The 20152-nt window shown below is 36.8% G+C and overlaps 1 protein-coding gene and 1 non-coding gene across 8 annotated transcripts in view; both read left to right on the plus strand.

Moving 5' to 3' along the window:
* Positions 1-20152, plus strand: part of PATJ (PATJ crumbs cell polarity complex component) — a 426007-nt gene that overhangs the window by 99304 nt on the left and 306551 nt on the right. The window lies entirely within an intron of this gene.
* LOC126944884 (U6 spliceosomal RNA) lies at positions 17471-17575 on the plus strand. The gene has a single exon (XR_007722216.1). It is a non-coding gene; the product is annotated as a U6 spliceosomal RNA (small nuclear RNA).

Consider the following 20152-nt stretch of genomic DNA (forward strand, 5'->3'; position numbering starts at 1 on the left):
GAGTGCAGTAGCACGATCTCGGCTCCCTGTAACCTCCATCTCCCTGGTTCAAGTGATTCTCCTGCCTTAGTCTCTTGAATAGCTGGGACTGCAGGCATCCACCACTACACCCGGCTAATTTTTGTATTTTTAGTAGAGATGGGATTTCACCATGTTGGCCAAGGCTGGTCTTGCACTCCTGACCAAGTGATCAGCCTTCCTCGGCCTCCCAAAGCGCTGAGATTACAGGCATGAGCCACTGTGCCCGGTCTAGATTCTATATTTTGGCAGTGTGATTTAAATTTACTGAAAAAGAAATCTATTTCATTTTTGCTGGCATAGTTCTGTGCCAGATAACCCTCTTCCTTTTTAGAATTTCTCTTTGGAATACTACTGAATGATAAGTTGTTGATTCCAAATATTTTGAGAAATATATTTATCAAGAGATCTGAACACAGTTAAGCGTTTGAAAGTCTATTAATATTATAGACTTTAATATTAGGATATGTAAAACAAGTGGCGGGGACTCTTTTTTTTCCTCCCCATTGTAGCTAAGTTATCTAGAACCACTAGGTGGTTAATAAATATTTGCAGAATGATTTAATAAAGTTTAGGTGAGCCAAAATTAGGCCTGACCTTTTTTTTTTTTTTTTTTTCTGTTTTGAGACAGAGTCTGACTCTGTCGCCAGACTGGAGTGCAGTGGCATGATCTCAGCTCACTGCAACCTGTGCCTCCCAGGTTCAAGAGATTCTCCTGTCTCAGCCTCCTGAGTAGCTGGGACTACAGGCACGTACCACCATGTCCTCCTAACTTTTCTATTTTTCTTAGAGATGGGGTTTCACCATTTTGGCCAGGCTAGTCTTGAATTCCTGACCTCAAGTGATTCCTCTGCCTCAGCCTCCTAACGTGCTGGGATTACAGGCGTGAGCTACCATGCCCAACCTAGGTTAGCCAAAATTAACTGGAATTGAATGAACAAATTTAATGGGAATTAGAGGCATGAGCCACCGTGCCCAGCCTAGGTTAGCCAAAATTAACTGGAATTGAATGAACACATTTAATGGGAATTTGTTAATAATTGATTTTGATAATCGGGATTTAATTTAGAAGACACCTTTCAGATGTGGTCTTAGATATTCAGGTATATTTCCATTTCTATTATTGTAGGAATCTCTATATGTTTGCATTCTTATATAATAAATATTTATATCATAATGGTTGCTCTGATGCTCTTAAATGACATTATATGTAGGTTTTATATTTTGAATATTGCACATATTAAGGCAGAGAAATGTTTCAGAACTCAAAAACAATTCAGTAAAGGATGAAAATAAAAACTAGATGGTCCTTAAGAATTTAATCCCTAGTTAACAGGAAAACCCCCTTCTGAGCTTTACACTTAAAAACATATATAGTTAGTTCTAAATGCAGAATTTTTTGTTCTTCATTGCGTTCCTATAGGTATGTTTAGTAACTTCTATTGCATTTTGAAATTTTATTTTTAATTTATAAAATTCTAGGATTTTCCTTTTCCTCTCATTTATCTCACAATCAGCAGCACACATACTGATATTTGCTTTTGTACAAATTATATAAAGTAATTTTCTGCCAACAAAGGATTAGATATTCTTTTTGTCTTTGTGCTTCTTGTAGAATATAACTACTTAATTTCCTAAATGCCACTTTGATTCAAATTAAAGGGCTCATCTTATTTATTTCTATAGCTAAACCTTGGGGCAGGGGGAGGGGAACACTTTCAATTCTAACTTGGATGCTTTTCTTAAGTCAGTCTTAAGTTTACTTACAGATGTGTACAGCACATTTTTCACCATTTGTCAGTGGTACCTAGAACTGTTATCTACTATGACATTTAGATGACAGGTAAACACAATTCAAATTTGGTTTTGAGCGACTTAATTAATCAGTTATACTGTCCCTTGTTGTAATTAGGTAATAAATTCTAAAGTTCAAAAATATTTTTTGCAAGGCCAGTCAAAGGTTTAGCAAAAGCCATGAAAGGCCACATCCCTGGCTATTATTGCATTCGGCGTGTCCTGTATGAATTTATTAGGTAGCTGAGGAGGGCCAAGGCAAATTCTTGTCTCGCCAGGCCTAGCATGTTCAGAACAAGAAGTACTGCAGAAACATTTAACTACAGAGAGAAAGTATTGGTGGAGGGAGAGAACTTTTAGGTTGTAAAGGGCTTGCTTAGCATTATTGAAGAGATTGAAAATTTACTTTGGAATATTTCATTTCAGTTAACCACTTTTCTCATGAACAGCCTTTTCTCTAGAATAAGAACTTTTTGAAGAGCCTAACAAAATAACATGCATCTATTTCATTGGTGTTTATGTACCTCCTCGTTTATAAAATGGAGATAGTAATGTCTAGCACAAAGGATTGTGTGGATTAAGTGAATTAGTGTGTAAGGAAATAGGAAATGTTATGTTATTATGGAAATGTATTAACAATTATTCAGTTTAGAAAATAAACACAAAAGTTTTTGATACTGTCCTCAAAGATGGCACCATACTATGTTTGTAGTCTATCAATTCTTTAACTCTCTAGTTAGATTAGAAAAATTAATAAGTAGATATCTTTGTTTAGTGAAGTCTAAATTTAATTTTAAAATTGCATTCTAAAATGCAGCCAATTCTTGATTAGCCATATGTGAATTACCCAATTGTGAATTATTGGCCAGAAGTTTGCTTTTTATATAAATTGAACTGAACTTTAGGAAAAGAGACCAGGTGCAGTGGCTGACACCTGTAATCCCAGCACTTTGGGAGGCCAAAGTGGGCAGATTGCTTGAGGTCAGGAGTTTGAGACCAGCCTGGCCAACATGGTGACACCCTGTCTGTACTAAAAAATATAAAAATTAGCCAGGCATGGTGGTGCACGCCTGTAATCCTAGCTACTCAGGAGGCTGAGGCAGTAGAATCCCTTGAGCCTGGAAGGCAGAGGTTATGGTGAGCTGAGATTGCACCTCTGCACTCCAGCCTGGGAGACAGAGCAAGACTGTCTTAAAAAAAAAAAAAAAAGGGAAAGATGAGTGAGCAGATAAAGGAGCTTGAGTTAGTCTATAGAACAATAGGGTAGCTCTCCGGACAGGTCAGTGACTCAGAATATTGATGGAAGGTGTGTAACTGAGCAGAGAAAAGAGGTATGCCTTTATACCTGAAATGATCAGCTGAGTCTGATACACAGTTCTACAACTCAGTCATATGGCCAAAGTACAAAGTGCAAACATTCATTTCATGAAAGGCATTTTGAATTAGATTGGGTCAAAGGCAAAAGAGAAAGCAACAAGGAAGACAATAAATATGATTAGGTTGTAAGTCTTTCTCTTAGCTCTTAGGGTACTGTGGCAGTAACTTTGTTGGCTATTATTTGAACAGGGGTAGAACATCTGTTAGTCTCAAGTATGCCTAGCCACTTCATATGGTGGCTAGTTAAAATCCCACTCTACGTGTGCCATATTAGAAGATTCACTGATCTCCATTGTCATGCCTTAGAGGATTGTGTCATGGCAAACAATGGTATGTAATTTGTCAAGAGCATGAGTATTACGGCTTGACTGAGTACTCTGTTTCTAAACAACAAAACTTCAGAAATTAGGTTATAAGTTTTTATACTGTAATTTCTTGCCAGTTTGTAGGTGAGGTTTTTATATTATACTTTAGTTATCTCTGTCTTGTTTCCCTAGTATTTAAGTGTAATGTCTTTATTCCTTAGACTATTGTCTCTGTGGAAGATTACTGATACTCACACTGGTTTTAATACCAATGTTAGGTAGCATTTATTGAGTGTTTACTGAGTGCCAGGTGATGTTCTAATGCTTTACATATATTAGGCTATGTATTCCTCACATGAACCATATGAAAGAGATACTCTTATTGTTGTCATTTGAGAAGTGAAGAAATGGAGGCACAGAAAACTTAAGTGATTAGTCCAGTTCATACAGGTAGTATATGGTAGAACTGAAGCAGTTGGGCCCCAGGTCTTTTTTTTTTCTTTCTTTTTCTTCCGCCGCCTCCTCCTCCACCAGGTCTATGCCTTTAACCATCATACTATACTGCTCTTTTCTTTGTGAGTGCTATTTCCATGTGCATGTTATTATAGGGCATAGTAAATTTATTACAGAAGACCTTTCTGTTTTTTCAGCTTGTGAAAAATTTCATATCTTAAAAACTAAGCTACTAGATAGTATTCTCATTTTTCATGCTTATATGAAAGTTTAGCAAGTATTAAAAATTAATATAGTGTGCTCATAGGCATTGTGTAAGAGCTAGTTTTATTGCTTCAGAAGACAATCATTGCAAGTTTAAGAATCCTAAACTAGTGCAAGTAATTTGTTGTGGGTTAATGTTCAATAATGAAACAATTGTTAGGTAGTCCACGAGTCTGTAATTCTTAATTTCTACCAAAAAGCTTGAAAAAAAATTAGAACTGTACGGATTTTACCTTCAGTTGACCTTATAAATTAAACATGGCAAGTAGATATTTTCTGGTGTTTTGATTTATGTTGAACTTTGAATAACCCCTCATGATTATAATTCACTGGAAATGTTTGACATTAGCCAATTTTTGAACATTAGCCATGATATTGCCATCCTTGGTACTTTTTGAATTTCAGTGATTTAGAAGATAAAATTTATTAACCAATAATTCTCCTCCCTCCTACATCCTATTGCTCATTCCTCTCCCCTCTTGAGTGACTCAATTTTTGCCAAAGCAGATATTTTTGAAACACTATTTTTATCTCTCTCAAAGTCTAGAGAGATAAAAATAGAAATCATAATAACATAGCCATTGGGAGGTGATTCATATGTAAATACTGTTAGTAATGCTTTAAAAATTTGTTTGAAACCAAAGCCAAACAGCGACTCATTAAAAAGAATAGTGGAAATATTTCTCCCTATAAAAATTGACAGTTATTAATTTTTCTTAAAAGAGGAAATGGGTTATAAAACCAAAATATAAAATATTGCAGTGTTACTGAGTCTCGAATATAGTATGTCTTAATATTTGTGCAAAACATTTAGTGTGTAGTTTTGACTGCCTGTTAACTCTATTAGAATTCTCTTTTTAAAAAGATTTATAAAAGTTGTAGGAAGGGATTGTATACATTTTATGTATGTCTTTAATTGTCTTTTTCCTTATCCTGTGCACAACAGAATGACTTTCTGAGCACATTGAAAATGTTTTAAAAGTAGGTAATACGTACATATGGCATAAAAATTCAAAGGTGTATAAAGATATCCTGTGACAAGTAAATCTACCTCCGACCATAGTCCCTTACTTCTTCCAGGTAAAAAACCTCTGTTTTTCTTGTCCATCCTTCCAGAAACATTTTATATATACATGGTTATATAAGTAATAGTACTTAATTGTTAATTTTTAAAAATTTTTGACATATAAATGCATTATATGTCAAATGGATTATATACACACTTTAAAGGCTCTGTATTTTTTTTCTTAAAATTATACGCTCTTTCATTTAGGTATTTATAGAGCTACTTCTTTTTAATGACTAGATAGTATTTTTATTGTTGACGTACAATAATTTATTTCATCAGCCTTCTGTACCCAGTTGGTGGGTATTTTAAGTAGGGCTTTAGTGGATATTTTTGTGATACTCTTTTGTTAAAAGGTGGGAATAAATCTTGTGATAGGTAGGTGATAAATTCCTAGAGGTGGAATTGCTCATCAGAAGAGCATACTATATCTTTTTAAATTTTGGTACATATTTACCAAATAGCTTGCATTTAACAGTTTGTGAGACTCACGTATATTTAGACCACTTAAAATGGATCCTTTCTTATGTAGAGTTATTTCTTTGTTCAGATAATTCTCATGGAAGATAGTATAAGCAGGTGTGTAATTCATGAATTTGCTAATGGTTTCCTATGATGTGGACAGATTAAGTGATAGCAATATATAACTATCAATTTTGTTTCAACTTTATACATGGCAGTAATTAATTTATTGGCCTTTGTAGCTAAGTGGGCATAAAGTGTTTACATTCAGACTATGATATTAGTGCCCCAAACTCTATTTCTATTTCTTCCACCAAATTTTATTTATTTATTTATTTATTTCTTCTTCCACAAATTTTAATCTTGTTTTACCTTTGTTTATTAGAGAATTTAGCTTTAAAGTGGTGGGGTTGGGGGGAGGGGATTAGGACTTTAATTTTTACCAAGAGTTTTGAGAATTTCAGTAAATGCTAATATCAGTATATAGTGTTCAATAGCCTGTTCACGCCTACTATCTTCATGTTCATCTTAGCTAATCAGTTTACAGAATGTAGGATTTAGCATTTGATAGATATCGACATAATTTTAACACATTAGTAGTATATAGAGTGGTAACACTATAAAGTCAGGTATGAAACCATATTATTTCCAGAATCTAAAATATAAAGCATAGGCGTGTACTATAAGTTATTATACGGTTTCACTTTAATGCTCAAGGGATCTTATAACATGGCCACTGACATCTGGGTTTTTTTTTTCCTCTTGCCTTTTTTTTTTTTTTTAAGAGCTCTTTGGGTCCGCGTCACACATGTAAGATATTGGTACTAAGCAAAATGCAGTCGATCTGCTACTAATGGTAGTATCTGTAGTCTTGCAGATATATTGTATGCCTTACTTTTAAACAAACCACACGGCTGCATTTAAAGGTCACTTTTTGCTTGACAGAACTTAGGGGAACTGATAAAGGCTACTTTTTGCCCATCCCTGATTCCTATCCACATTTATTTTTATTAGTATCAAAGTACTGTAAGTTCCATTGCCAACTGGGCTGAAGATTTCTTTTCACAGAGGATTTGCTTCCTTTCCCTCTATGGGAAAGTTCTGTATCCTTTAAATCATTTTAAGCTGCTTCATTTGAAAAATAATTCTTAGTAGTGTGCTCATGGAGTGGATTGATTGTGGCTACTGGGGAAATTCTCTCATGGCTTAAATATTGCTTTTCAAGCCTGCGAAGTGGGTGAATGAAGGGAGCCCACTCCTGGTGTGTGCAGTTTGTAGTGTGCTCAGGATGACGACTGACTTCCAAAAACCTCAGTGCAGCAAGACTAAAGGCATCAGGAGACCAGAAGCCACTTAATAAGAGATCAAAGGGGCTGTGTGTATATCAGCTTGAAATCCAGATAGTACAGATCAAAAGCTTGCCTTAGTGAGGCAGCTGCAGGGGGATGAAGTTAGCAGGAGGCCTCAAAGATCTTAAGTCAGGCCTGATGTTGAACTTTGCAGGGATTTCATGGCTTTGGAATACGAATTTGGCAAAAAATCCCATTGTGTCTAGTAGGGGCAAAAGAGAATAACAGGCAAGCAGCAAATGCTTGTCAGCTTTCTCATAGGGTAGCTTTCCTTTTAACACATGTTTATCCATGACAGTTTCTGCTTCATACTTGAAGGCATTGCTGAGGAGAAGAGGATCCTGAAGATGGTGAATCTGCTGTATTACCTTTAATGAGTGTTTCAGACATGGCCAAACTATAAATATCAGTGTTTTTGGTATGGCCACGGAGAGCTAAAATGTGGGCGTAAAAGTGGTCAGCTTTACTGCCATACCTGGTAATCACCTCTCTCCTGCAAAGTGCTCAAGATATTCCAGGAAGTGAGTGAGTATTAGCCTGGCTATGCATCTGTCTCAACAACTATTTAAAAAGAAATGAAAAAGAAAAAGAAAGGAATAGGAATCGTTCATCTAAAGAAGAAACTCGGTCCCCAGAGGTGTTTCATCACCAGTCTTCTACCTGTAGCAATGGGTGTGTTTTGGAGTTCCCACTTGAGTGTGATGCCAGTATTAAGAACCATGGTAGTAGATTAAGTCATAGACCTCCCTAGAGTGTGCCAGAGTGATTGAATCAGATTAACAACTAGGTATTGGGAATCTTGTTCAAGGCGTGATGATTTGTGCTGCTTCGCCCTGTTTATGAGTGTCATTTGGAGCAGGCAGTGATCCAGAAAAGCCAGGCTGTCCCAGTGAGTGCCAGGAAGTGGTGCTGCCTCATTCTGGTACCAAACGTCTAGTCTGTGAATGATGCTTGAAAGCAGATTGACTTGACTGGCTGATTCTTACACACCAATTCTAGGGCTCAAGTTTCCCTTTCAGCCCTTTCCTCTGTATTTTATTTTAATCTGATATTACGTTTGTCAGTACAGCAGTGAACATACGGTGTGGTTAAGAGGACTAGCTTACGAGTCAGAAAGGGCCCAAATGTCCAGGTTTGCATTCTGGATATATTCCTGGGACTTTGGCAAGCTTGTTAGTCTTTCTTATTCTCTGTTTACTAAAATGATAATATCTAAAATAGAAGTAATATTTGCTTTATAAGGTTACAAGACTAAATAAAAAGATGAATATAGGCTGGGTGTGTTGGCTCATGCCTGTAATCCCAACACTGGGAGGCTGAGGCAGGAAGATTACTTGAGGCCAGGAGTTCACTGTCTCTACAAAACCAAAAAAAAAGTAGCCGGGCATGGTGACGTGCAACTGTAGTCCCAGCTACTCGGAAGGCTTGAGCCCAGGAGTTCAAGGCTGCAGTGAGCTGCGAACACACCACTGCACTTTAGCCTGGGTGACAGAGTGAGACCAGTTCTCAAAAAAAAAAAAAAAAAAAAAAAAAAAGCATATAAATGCCTGTGCTTTTCTTAACACAAAATAATCAGTATTTACTGAAAAAGGATGATGATGAAGATTTTCAAAGATAGAATCTGGGTAGAGATTTGTTATGCTTGTTATTCATTCTCACCTTTAAAAGATATGAGTCAGTATGGAGACTATAAAAATGAAAAGATATGCTCCTATATATAATAAATGTTTGCTGAGCGTCTCCTCTTCCAGGCATTGTTCTAGGCACTGGGGAGCTAGGAGTGAACAAATTAGATGAAGTCTGTCCTCATGGAGTTTAAATTCAATTTGGAGTAGACAGACAGTGGACAAATAAGCATATATTACAACATTAATAAAGAGAACAGACTTGGTCACAGCTCTGTACAACATGTTGTAATTTTAACAGTGGTGAAAGTAAGACTAAAAGAGTCACTGAATGTTATTTCTTGGGATCCAGAGAGGCCTCAGGGGAAATTGAGGTCTGCTGTGTGGACAGTAAGGGATTCGACATTCCAGCCACAGTGAATAACCCAGAATTAATAAGTTAGTCCTGATTTCATGTCTTTATTTTCTTTTGCAACTGAATTGCTTAATATTTTCCTTAACTTTCAAATTTTATTTCTTTTAATGAAAAATCCTTTGAAAACTTTGTGTTCTGATTTCTTCTTTGGAAAACATGGCCACATGGTTTACTAGCTAACAGTTATGTACTGCTTACAGTTCCCTCTTTTTTGAGGTTTCACTTTCCATGGCATCAATTACCCACGGTCAACTGCAGTCTGAAAATACTAAGCTATTTGTGAGAGAGACCATATTCACATAAATTTTATTACAGTATATTGTTATACTTGTTCTTTTTTATTATTGTTATTAATTTTATTAATCTCTTACTGTGCCTAATTGATAAATTAAGCCCTTATCATAGGTGATATTGTTTGCCTCTGTGTGTCCACCCAAATTTCATCTCAACTTATAATCCCCATGTGTCAGAGGAGGGACCTGGTGGGAGGTAATGGATCATTGGGGGAGGTTTCCCCCATGCTGTTCTTGTGATAATGAGTGAGTTCTCACAAGATCTGATGGTTTAGAAGTGTGTGGCAGCTCCCCCTTCATTCTCTCTCTCTCCTGCTGCCATGTAAGATGTGCCTTGCTTCCCCTTTGCCTCACACCATGATTGTAAGTTTCCTGAGGCACCCCCCACAGCCATGCGGAACTGTGAGTCAATTAAACCTCTTTTCTCTTATAATTTACCCAGTCTCAGGTAGTTCTTTATAGCATTGTGAAAATTGACTAATATAATAGGTATGTATGTAAGGGAACAATCATAGTATATATAGGGCTTGGTACTATCTGTGGTTTCAGGCATCCACTGGGGGTCTTCAAATGTATTCCTTATGGATAAGGGGGGACTACTGTACTCTGTGTCAGGGATTGTTTAAAACACTTTAGGTATATTGACTGATTGAATCTTCTCTACAACCTCCAAGCTATAGGTCCTGTAGTCATCCTTGTTTTATGGATAAGGAAAACTGATGCTGAGGTTAAGGAGTTCGCTCATGACTACCCAGTTAGTAAATGCAGCTGAGCTCCTGAGTCTGTGGTTTTGTCAGGTATAATCTGTAGACCAAAAACAATACTAATTCTTCATAATTATGGCTCAACTGAAAGGCAATAGAAATTTCTAATTATGTTGTCTTTCTGGAGAGACATACTTAACATAATTTTAAAAACTTTTCTTCAGATTATTCTTGAAGCCTTGTGATCCCTTGCCTTTACTCCTCTCATCTGGCCAAAGCTCTTCACTGACATAATTTTTATTTATTTATGTGTTTATTGCCACCTGAGAGTATAAACTGTGTGCTTTACCTTGGATTTCCTAGCAGGATTCCTTGCCTTTTTCCTGTACAGTTTCAAAGTTAGCAAAGTTTTAATTCTAATTCTACATACTGTGTGCTGTGTATCAGCATTGGTTGACCTTTCAAGGATTAAAAAGAAAAGATCAAAACCCTGCAGAATCTTTTCTAAAGAATGAAGGGCATCCTGTCACTCTGAATGGCTGTGTTGTCAGGCAATCTCCCAGTCTAGAGATGGCTCCCATCTTACAGTGTCTGCTCAGGGAGAATGAAGACTGAGGATGCCATGCTGTTCTGAGCCTCTCTTTGTGCACTCAAGAGGTTATAGATCTGAATATCTGGAGGGCATAGATTCAACCCTGTGTTTTCATTTTTTAATATTTGAATGTAACATCACGAGGTGAGGGGCTTAGCAGCTGATAGCACTGTTGGTCTAAGTCACATATGCTCAGTTGAATTTAGAAGGCAGTAAATGGGATGGAAACTTAACTCCTCAAACCCGTATGTCCTTTTAACTTCTTTTCCACCATAATTCTCATAGCGATATTACTAATAGTAATGTTATTATAATAATAATATTATTACCATGAGAATTATGATGGAAAAGAAATTATTACTATGAAGTGATTACTATGGACTTACTAAGCACTTTACATGCCTTGTTGAACACTTTTAATAACTGTGAAATCTGTACTATTGTTATTTCCATTTACAAATGAAAAACTTAAATCTTCACGGTTAAACAACTTGATCACTATCATTCAGCTAGTATTTGTGTTTAGGTTAAGTTGACAGTGATTTGTTTGGAAAGTTAAATTCCAAAATCAGTATTTGCAAAGCTTTTAAGTTTTTATATGTCTACACTTTCCCTGCGTCATAATGACTTTCAACTAATACAGTTTTTTTCTGGAAGATAATGGAGTATTTCTTATTTATAAATTCATATTCTACATTTATAAAAATGGTAAAGTGCACTTAACATAAAATTTACCATCTTAACTTTTTAAATGAATAGTTCAGTAATGTTAAGTATATTCACATTTCAACTAATATAATTTTTGTTATTTTTTGAGAGGGAGTCTCACTCTGTTGCCCAGGCTGGAGTACAGTGGTGCTATCTTGGTTCACTGCAACCTCAACCTCCTGGGTTAAAGCAATTCTCCTGCCTCAGCCTCATGAGTAGCTGGGATTACAGGTGTGCACCCCCATGCCTGGCTAATGTTTTTGTATTTTTAGTAGAGATGGGGTTTCGCCATGTTGGCCAGGCTGGTCTCAAACTCCGGGTCTCAAGTGATCTGCCCGCCTTGGCCTCCCAAAGCCCTGGGATTACAGGCATGTGCCACTGCACCCGGCCACAACTAATGTAATTTTAATTATACTTGAGTACTACTGTGTGCCTGGTAGAACCTCAGGCATTTCAGCAAGATGATGGGGCTTTTAGATAAAGGATAGTTGTATGGTTTGTTTTGTTTTCCTTACAACTAGCAAAAGTCCTGGACCAGGACTGACTGGTAACCACATAAACAATTACAGCATGACATAAAATTTTCAAGAGATGAAACATCCAAGGAATGTATCTAATATACAAACAAGTTATTCAGCAGGAGACCAGAAGGGTTATGAGAAAGGAATAGTCTTCAAGAAGTGATTTCCATGGGACTGCTGGTTAAACCATTTAAAATATTGTGCTTAAAATAGGTTTTTAAAGTACTAAACTTTATAGGATAAAAGTATGTGCAAGCTTATGTACTTTTTATTCCTTTTGCGAATATAGTTTGATCTTTTAGCAAGTTCCTTTGTCCACTTCTCTTCCATTTTACTTTTTATTGCTTTCTGTGCCGTGCTTACTGTGCAGCTCTGGGACTGTTTAGTTCTATGTCTGATGTGTGGAAAAATCTATTCTTACTGCCTAATAGTATTTAGGAAGTAATAAGACACATGGAGCCAGGAACTGTATCAGTTTAATCTATCTTGAGTGGACTGAATGTACTTTGTGGGCACTTACTTTGAACGTGATGGTGTTGTGGTAATTGGTATGATTAGTGTAATACTTTGCTATATTATAAAATAGTTAAACATGGAGTTGGATTTAGATAAGATAGCTTGCTCATTATTCATTAGAATCAATTAGTTGTTGCTTTGCATTCACTATAAATACATTTATTTCTCTTTCCCAAAAGTAAATGCTTAGCTTATTGGTCAAATCAGAAGACAGTCTTTTGAAATTGTTAATTATACCCTGTTGTTTTAAACCAGAACTGTTCTTGTGATTTTAATTCAGCTAATGGTTCCTGACATGACTTTCGTTGCTCTGAAAATGGCAAAGGAAAAAGAAAAGATGTTTTAAGATATATCTTATCAAAAAAGGACACATGCTGTCGTATGTATTTTGTTGTTTTTTTTTTTTTTTAATAGTAAATGCCCTTTTTGAGTTTTGTAATGAAAATGTACATCAATTTCATTGCTGATGCAGTATTTTGAATTAACTTCTATCTTTCCTTACTTTTTATAGTGGTTTTGTGAATGTTTGGGTAGAAACTAGGAACAAATTTGAGTCAAGATACTCTGTCAAATTAAGTTACAGGATTTTAGAGTTGAGAGAAGGGATCATAACTCATGTATCCAACTTTTTCATTTTATGTTTGTGAGGATACTGACTCAGAGAAATGAAGACACTCGTAAAACTGTATACATCCAGGTGTGGACCAAGCTGGGTCTCAAAACTCGCCTCTTTTAATCCACGCTCCTCCTATCACTAATGGGCTGAATATCTGTCTTCATTGTCTTTCTCTCTTATATATCTTTTCTCCTTTTTAAAAATCTTGGAATTCTTGTTTTCTGACATTCCTCACAATGGAAATTTTAATTCATGCTAGCTGTGCCACTGAGCTTCTGCAGATCACTGTTTTCCTTTTTCCTTAAGGTATATAAATCTGTATGTGTGTGTGCATGTGTATAAAAGAAGCTTTCCTTTGCCTCTTTGTACCCAGTTCCTCCTTTTGCCTACCTCTGGAATGAAATAGTTGCGTCCCTTTTATTTAATTTTTAATGTTTTTTAGAGACAAAGTCTCACTGTATTGCCCAGGGTGGTCTCGACCTCCTAGACTCAAACGATCCTCCCACCTTGGCCTCCCAGAATGCTGGGATTACAGGCTGGGATTACACTGTGCCCAGCCAACTGTCCCCCTTTTAAACTTAATGGTTTCTTTCTGCATTCTCTATTTTAGCAACTTCCTTGAGATGTTGCTTTGAAAATTTATTTAGCTGTTAATTAATTTAGATTTTAACTTAATATTCCTTAGTTCAAATAATAATGGCCACATTTAAGAGTATACTTTTCAAGAAGCCAATATTTGGCTACCTGCTGTTTTCATAGTTTCCTCAGTTGATCATTACTGAGTTGGAATAATTCTCTTATCCAGTATTACAGAGCTAACTATTCATGTTGTCCAGAAATTTGTGTGTAGTTCCTTTAAAATTATCTTTGAAACATACTTTCTCTTACTGAAATAAAAATACATATCCGTGGAATGAAGCTGAAAGCCTAGTTCTATAATGATATGTGCTATAGCATGGAATTCATTGGTTAGTGGATTGTTTCTTTTCACTAGTAGAGTACTTTCTATTTCACAGTTGATTGAAGTTATTTTGCTAGTCCTTCCTTGGAATCATTTCATCCTTGTGAAGGACCTCTGTAATACAGCTGTAGAGCAGGTATTTTGGTGTGGTGAACTATACAACACAGCCTAGAACTTTAATAACATACTATTAAGACTATATACATTAGGCCGGCATGGTGTCTCATGCCTGTAATTCCAGTACTTCGCGAGGCTGAGGTGGGAGGATTCCTTGAGCCCAGAAGTTTGAGATCTGCTGAGCAATATAGGGAGACCACATCTTTACAAAAAATAAAAACGATTTAGCTGAATGTGGTGTGCACTTGTGGTCCCAGCTACTCAGGAGGCTGAGGTGGGAGGATCACTTAAGCCCAGGAGGTTGAGACTGCACTGAGCTGTGATTGTGCCAGTGCACTCAAGCCTGGGTGACAGAGTGAGACCCTGTCTCAAAAAAGAAAAAAAAGACTCTATGAATTAACCATATTTCCTCTCATGAGTTTAGTCGACCAACTTTATATTTAATACACTCAGTTGACACTAAGAGTCAAAATTATCAAAGGAAATAAACTATGATCCATCTCTTTGCCATCCCGCTGTGTGGTCTTTAAATTCCTATCCTGTTATTTAATGTCTTTAAAAGTTTGAGCATTACATACAGAATAGATTTTTTTAAAAACAAACAAACCCAAAAGATATTCTTCATTTTGAATGTAGTTAAGTCTTTGTTACACCTTTGTTTCTTTATTGGGGTAATACTGCAAAGCATATCAATGTTAAATATTAGAACAATTCTTGGTATATATCTCCTGTTCTTATTTCCTAAATGCCTCTTACTGATGCATTTGCCAGTTTATTACCTATGACACTTTTCTTGTTAATTCCTTCTGCCTCCTCTTTATGTCACGTTCTCTGCTTCATGTCTTTTCACTGAGTTTGCCATGGTAGCTTGGATTTGTAGTCTAGGTTTTGGAGCAGTTTCATGGCTAGAACTCTCCACATCTTTGAGTTGATGTCTCTGTCTGACAGAGCCCATTTCCGCTGAACCACCTCTCCACTCCAGGTGATGCTCCTGCACTCTGCCTTAGCTTATGTGAAATCTGGTCTCTTTGATCTTTGGGAATGTACACAAATATTCATATAATACATTTTATGGACACGTCAGAAACTTTGAATCCCATCCATTTGGGCATAATGATTATCACATGTTTGAATTTGTTCATGTAAAAGTCTTCTTATGCCCACCAAATCAATGGATTCTTGAGAAAGTAATTGTGCATTGAAATTTGGCAAACAAATGCAGGTTTTCCTGTACATGCAGGCATGCTGCACATTCTGTACCCTCTAACTTTTCATCTGCTAGGTACTGAAACATGAACCTCTAGTGGCCAAGTGCGATATTTAAGGGATTCAGTTTCATACACTTTGGTAAGATGATAAAAATATCTTCTAACATATTTGTCTTCTTTCAACACTTCATTCATTTAGCAAATACTTAAGTTAGAGAAGCAGCATCGCTTAGTGTGGCTAAAAGCACAAACTCTGGGATTTGACTGGCTGGCTTAATTTCTGGCTCTGCCATTTACCAGCCCTGTGCTTTGGTTAAGCTATTTAATTTTTCTTAATTTCCTCACCAGGAAAGTGAGGATAATGATAGTACGTACCTACCTCATGATGATGTGAGGATTAAATGGATTCAAGTAAGTAAGATTCTGAGAACAGTGCCTGGTATGGCAAGAGCTTAGTGTGTGTTACCAGCTGTTGTTGTTATTCCTATATGATGCGATGTGGCTTTTGCTTTTGGTGTACTTGTCGCCCCGTGGGAAGAGAGAAACTAAATAGACAGTCATTCAACATTTTAACTACTCTTCAGTGCCTTCTCTGTGACGAGCATTGTAGTAGGCCCTGAAAATCTAGCAAAAAAATAAGCAATAAGCAAACACATTCTTGGTCTCATAAAGCTTACTTTTAGTAGGAAGTAATTTAAAGGAAGTCATTTACAATAATTTCAGTAAAATGTAAAAAGTATTTTAATGAAGAAAATACAACAAGCTGTAGGTAGATACATCTAACAGGAAGACCAAACTAATTCTAGAAGGTCAAACAGTAAAGGAAATATATTATGATAAATGCTGTAATTGAAGGTCTTTTTAGGTTTAGGGATATCACAGAGTAGGAAGTGCTTGGGTCTTCAAAGAGTAAGGGAATGCTTCTCATTGGAGGAGACACCTGAGCTGACTCTGGTGGCAAAGTCTAGACCAATGGTGGTGGGTCAGGGAGAGCATTCCTGGCTGAGGGAATGGCTTGCATTATGCCATGCAGCATGACAAGGCCTTTCACAATATCTGCGTTTGCATTTCACAATACCTGGGATAAAGTGTTGGGCAAATGGGAGTAGGCAGTGGTATGTGTGGGGAGAGTGAGAGACGAGACAGAACTGCAGTTCTGAAGGATTTTCCTTCCATGAAGAATAAAGGAGTTAGGACTTTATCCTGAAGGCAGTAGGTGTCCCTGAAGTATTTTAAGCAGAGGAGGAATTATAATCACCTTTTTATTTTTAAAGATGGTTCTATTATCTCTGTAGAAAATTGACTCATGGGGGCAAGATTAGAGACAGGTAGACCTATCAGGAAACTGTAGCAGCTGCTCAGAAATAACGAGAAGTTGAACCAAGGCTGTGGCAGTGGAAACGGAAAGGAAGAATCAGAAAAGATAAAAGGCTGAGATAAAAAAAACTGACATGCCTTAGTGAGCAACTCAATGGAGGGGTGAGGGGGAGAGCGGAACTCTTGGGTATATGCTGATGCCACTCAGAGGATATAGGGAGGCCGAGGCAGGAGGATCAGTTGAGGCCAGGAGTTCGAGGCCAGCCTCACCAATATGGCAAAACCCCGTCGCTACTAAAAATACAAAAATTAGCTGGGAGTGACGGCGCACACCTGTAATGTCAGCTGTCGGGTGGCTGAGGCACGAGAATCCAGCCCGGGTGACCGAGAGGGATTCTGTCTCAAAAAAAAAAAAAAAAAAAAAAAAAAAGAGGTGTAGGGTACAACTTTCAGAAGTAAATGGGTTGAACCAAACATATGGGACACTGTTACAGTGTGTGTAATAATATAAACCTTTTGAATAAAGAGGAAGAAAATTCCTTCAGAAGAGAATGGCTCGCATAGTCCATGTTTCTCATGTTCTATGATTGGTCTCTAGTGCCCTCTATTGGCTATTTAGTCTAAAGCAGCATCTTGATTCTTAAATACAATGTTCCTTGCAGTGTTATTTACCAAAAGAAGAAATATTAGAGATTTTGAAATTATGATGAAAGGTGATAAAAACTGATGGGGACTTTGTTTTTAGTAGGAAGACAGTTAAAATAATTTCAGCAAGGTGCTACTGGTGGTGTGCACATTGGCAGCATATATACTAAAATTGTAGTGATACAGAGATCATCAGCGTGACCCTCGTGCAAGAATAACATGCACCTTTGTGAAGCGCTTCATATATATATCTATGTAAATATGCCTGGGGGTCTCGGGGTTGGGTAAGGGTTTTGAGAAGTATCTCTATAACATTTTGTTTGCTATAACATGCACATAATGTCGTACACTGTATTTTCAGAAAATCGACCTTTCTGATGAGAAGCAGCCTGAGTCAGGCTGGTTTTTGAGCATTTTTATGCAGCAAAGCCTCAAGAATAGCAGCCACCCCAGTAGGCAGTAGCAGCTGCTGTTTTTCCATAGGGTGGCTGCTACATGTGATGTAAAGGAAATGAAAGGAAATGACTGTTACTCATTAAAGCGATTTCATTCAGCTACGTGGGAAATCAGAGGCAGAAAAGTCATCATAGAAAATGAAGCAGCGATTATACATAATGGGGCATCTTCAGAGGTGGCTAGTTTGTCCCCTCCCTGCCCTCCAAATAACAAAGAAGCTGCCTTTGGGTTCTGTCATCCAGGAAAAGGGGTGGTAGATTGGATTTATTGTTTAGCATAACTAGTGGTCTAAACCTGAATACATTTTAGTAAGCAAGCACACCTGTCACTAGTTTGAGGTCTAAAGAAGGCCTCACTTTGTGTAAATTAGTACTTACAATGACTTTTCTGGCAATAAGGGAAATATGTTCACCTTTCAAGGGTAGAAGTCTATTTCCATTTCCTTCTGGGGAATCTTCCTTTAAAATGTTCCTAAATTATCAATTCAATGGGTTGCATTTTGAAAACCTCCTCACCTATTTGGGTTAAAAATAGTATTTTAAAATTTTGGTGTTATATGAAACTGCAGAGATTGTTCACAAACAACTTAGTTCAACCATTTATTTGCTTTTGGTATATTTTGCTCTTGCAGTTTTCTCTAAGAAAGTGTAGAAATTAATAATATGAAGTAATGTTAACTGCTGTGCATTTCATGAGAGGAATAAGCTATTATGTAGTCTCCCTTCTCCCCCCAATAAAAAAGCCTTTCATCAAAAACTGACATCCTAAATGAAGGAAATAATTGTACAGCTTATTTATTAGTGTGTCAAACTTAAAATGTAATGGTTTCATATTTCAGGATGAAAAGTGTGTTGTGATTCATGGTTGCCAGTGACAAAATAGACAGCTCTTTTATATAACCGCGTCGATTGCCTGCTGATATGCCACTGTACTTTTTGGTTCTCTTCTGTTCTCTTCCTATGCAATAGCTCCCTCTACTTGAAAATACTGGTGTAATTATAGCTTAACAGTATTTTATTAGTGAGCTCCCTGGACTCTTTTTTACTTTTAATCCTCTTCATAAATATGTGGTGTTATACATCAGAGCATGTAAGAAAATTTTGAAGAGTCTCTTGGCTCGGGGGTAGAAAGGCAAGGTTAGTTGCAAAAACCAAGATAAGTTACATTTGAAGACATTCTTCAAGGAATTAGCTGTGTAGCCTTTGTTGATTTAAATATGGCATATTTGGTTAAAATTCCATGCAGTACTTTGAAAATGAACCCTGATGTCTGAAACACAAAGGCATAGAAAACTGGATCAGAAAACTTCAAAAGAATCATCAGCCACTTCAAACAGACATAGCCGGGAACTTGGCAAATTCTTACTTTGCTAATTCCAAAGTTTTATAATTCCCACACAAAACCTAGCAGTTTTTCTCTACTTTCTCTGGAAGGGTTTAAGAGAGGCTAGAGTAGTAGAATCTCAGGTTACAATATCTTGCCTTGTGGAACAGCATGTGCATAATGAAATAATGGGAGAAGCATAGAGAAACCAATGTGAATGCTGCTGTGTTTGGAATGTCATTATTTTTTCTCTCCCTTGCTAGGTTAAAAGTTCTGTAATAGTGCTGTACACCTCCACCGTTAAGACAAATTAAGGGACTCTGCTCAATCATAAGATGGCCATATGAATATTTCTTTCTTCTCAATTTACTACTCTTTGTTTCCCATTTCTTCTGACCATTACGATGCAGAGCAAGCTGCAGAGTGAGGTGGTCAAGAGTAAGGACTTAAGAGCTAGGCTGCCTGGTTGGATCCTGGCTCTGCCACGCATACGCTGGGCAATATTGGCTAGTTCCCTTAACTTTCTGAGCCTCGGTTTCCTTATCTGTAAAACACAGACAATAAATCTGCCTACATCCTGGAGATGTAAGGATTAGATAAATTAGTGATTGTCAAGCCCAACATATAGTAAGTGCTATATATCAGTTTGTTAAATAAATTAAAAAACAATAGTGGAGATATAAATTGTTTTTTTTTAACCAGGTATATTGAATGTCAATGTTGTCCTCAGTGTTTAATATCAAGAAATACGGGGTCCTCCCAATGGGTGAAAGATCTGTACATTGCTTTTGTTCATAAATTCATATTTAACTATGTATTGGAATAGTTGTGACCTAAGGGCACTGTATCATAATTTTAGGTCACATTATTTATAAATATACTTTTTAAAATACAGTGGAATCTTCCATGGTTTCCATGTCTTTTCTGGATTTGTGTGATTTTATAGGATTCTGTACTACTGTGAAGGTATAAGAACGGAGTATCATTTCCCATTTTATATTTATGATTACGTTCATGCTTTTCTTGGAGCTTACTTATAACTCTGGA

The sequence above is a fragment of the Macaca thibetana genome, chromosome 1 (assembly GCF_024542745.1).
Source record: "Macaca thibetana thibetana isolate TM-01 chromosome 1, ASM2454274v1, whole genome shotgun sequence".
Classification (NCBI taxonomy): Eukaryota; Metazoa; Chordata; class Mammalia; order Primates; family Cercopithecidae; genus Macaca; species Macaca thibetana.